Source organism: Tupaia chinensis, unplaced genomic scaffold, assembly GCF_000334495.1.
Source record: "Tupaia chinensis unplaced genomic scaffold, TupChi_1.0 Scaffold000235_1, whole genome shotgun sequence".
Classification (NCBI taxonomy): Eukaryota; Metazoa; Chordata; class Mammalia; order Scandentia; family Tupaiidae; genus Tupaia; species Tupaia belangeri.
Genome location: NW_006159713.1, coordinates 1,993,770 through 1,996,163, shown reverse-complemented (window position 1 = coordinate 1,996,163; position 2,394 = coordinate 1,993,770). Strand labels below are relative to the sequence as shown.

At 40.1% G+C, this 2,394-nt stretch overlaps 1 long non-coding RNA gene across 1 annotated transcript in view; it reads right to left on the bottom strand.

Moving 5' to 3' along the window:
• Positions 1 to 310: 310 nt before the first annotated feature.
• LOC102478728 (uncharacterized) overlaps positions 311 to 2,394 on the bottom strand; it is a 5,813-nt gene continuing 3,729 nt past the window's right edge. The window contains exons 2-3 of the long non-coding RNA XR_334554.2: positions 1,647 to 1,697; positions 311 to 574 (exon numbers count right to left, since the gene is read on the bottom strand). This is a non-coding gene — a long non-coding RNA (uncharacterized LOC102478728). The remainder of the gene's footprint in view (positions 575 to 1,646; positions 1,698 to 2,394) is intronic.

The following is a 2,394-nucleotide window of genomic DNA, read 5'->3' as shown; positions in this document are numbered from 1 at the left end:
AAGATACGATTACATTTCATCTCAGGATGATTGTTCTCTGAGCAAAGTGTGTTATTTTCCTGTGGGTAATCCCTTACCAGACTGTGGATTTTCCTTGTTCGACAACAGCCACTACAACCCAAAAGCAACCAACTGTGTTATTGACAATGTTTTAATTACAATTCAGAAAAGATACAAGACAGCAGAGATGAGGAAATTCTCTGGCTGTCGTGGCATTTGTATGTTTAAGAAAATTCAGTAGGGGTGGTTCTAGTAAGAAACGTTTATTTTCTGCTCATGCTAAAAATTCTAGTAGCATGCAGGGGGTTGTTTGAAATGAAATAATAACATTCATAGAAAGAACTATCCTTGGCAGCAGGATAAATGAAATTAGAAGCTCTTAGAATGGTGGGCTTGCAACAATGTTAGTGTGAAATATAATCGTTGAATTGCTTTGTTCTTTTTTCCAATAAAAGGTGGAAGCTCTTGAGTGTCGTTATTAGGCGAGCTAAGCTGGGCTTCGGTACAGCATACGTTTGTGTGTCTCAACCAGAAGAAGCTTTTGAAGTCCCACGATTCCTTCTGCTTGCTAATTCTTCCATTTGTTTGATTTTTGGTACAAAGAAAATGAAAGAATATGATGAGATTATGGCATTTTAAGTCAATATTTATTAAAAAATCAATCTAGATGAAAATCTGCCCATCCCTCTAATTAGATGAGGCAACTTGAGGTTGATTTTTAATTGCAAAAGTAATTACACGGAGCAGATAGCCAGTGACATTTGATTATGTAGGTGATTGATTAAAAAGCCGAGCTCACCGAGCAGATTGTCAGCCAGGGAATCCAGACAAAAGAGCAAATTAAAAAAGTTGTCCTGTTAGTAATCACCAAATTCAAGGATGAAATTACAGAGCCAAACACCTCCATTGCCCTCCCATTCTCATCACTCACTCCACACGCATTCACTCCAACGCCTGATAAAGAAATGGATTAGTGTGAAATTAATTGAAGGGGGGGAAAAAAAAGGGAACTGAATTCATGGCTGAGAATGGGGCTTTTAATAAGTTGAAACAAATTTCTCCAGTTTTATAATACAACTTTTTTTTTTTCTTTTTGGCAAGAGAGATGTTTTCATAAAGGATCTTTTCAGAATGTTTGATGATATTAATTTATCTATTAAGAGAGAGGGGGAGAAAATAATCTCACTTTCTAGCAGAATAGGATATTAAGATGTCTCCCTTGTTATTCATTTCATTATAACATGAAAGCCTGGGGAACAGGCTGTACATTTGGCAAGAGAATCCTTGGATTTGTAAACAGCCCTGGCTGACATATTGGGAAAAATAATGAAGGGGTTTCCCGGTCATTCAGAGGAACCCCAGTGGGGTCCACTCAGGGATATTGTGGATAAAGGGGGAAGGGTGTGTATGGGAGTGGTCTCCAAGAAGACATTAGGCCTGGCTTACAGCAACAATGCCAGGTCCCCAGAAGTCCCAGAAAAGCAGAAGGGAAACTGAGGCAGGACCACCCAGTACAGCTCTGGCAGCATTGAGAATTCAGGGCCACCTTCCTATGACTGCTCCTGAGTGCCAGCATGGGCCAGGTGTAATGAACTAGTCAGGACAGAGTCCAGGCAGAGCGTCCAACAGGAGGCTGTGTTCCTTACCACCGTCCAGGACAACTGACTTCAGCTGCTTCCGAGTTCAGAGCCGGTGTGCTGCAGGGAGACAGATATTTCAGTACACAGATGCTTGGATTCCCTGTCTCTGATACTAATAGTTACTGCAACCGTTTCCTTGTATTCGGTATTTCACTTTTTAAAAAGTCTATGTATTCCTCCAACACATACTACTGGTAAGACAACTTGATATTTTGATTAAGAGTTTCGACTCTTAGAAAATGATTTTGCATGAGGCCAGCAGGTGCCATGGTGGTTACGGTGCTGAACTCCCACATGGCCAACCAAGGTTCAAGTCCCACAGCTAGAGGGTTTCTTTCTCACTTTCCCTCTCTCTCTCTGGTCAAATTAAATAATAATAATAATTAAAAAATAATAATAACAATGATGAATAAAATTAAATAAAATAATTTTAAAAGAAAGGCAAGTGCCACTTAAAAACAAAGAGAAAATGATTTTACATTATCCTATGCAACCAGAGTTACACATAACCTCTGACCCAGCAATTCTGCTGTACACACATCTCAGTAAACTATGTGCAATGTACACAAGAAGACATATGCAAGAATGCTCATTGCAGCATGGTTCTTAAAAATGCCCCAAAATTGGGGCTGGTAGGTGGCATGGTGAGGGTGCTGGACTCCCACATGACCAACCATGGTTCAAGTCCCAGACCTGGTGGCTTGCTTTCTCACTTTCTCTCTATATATATTTCTCACCCTTTCCTTCTCTGGAC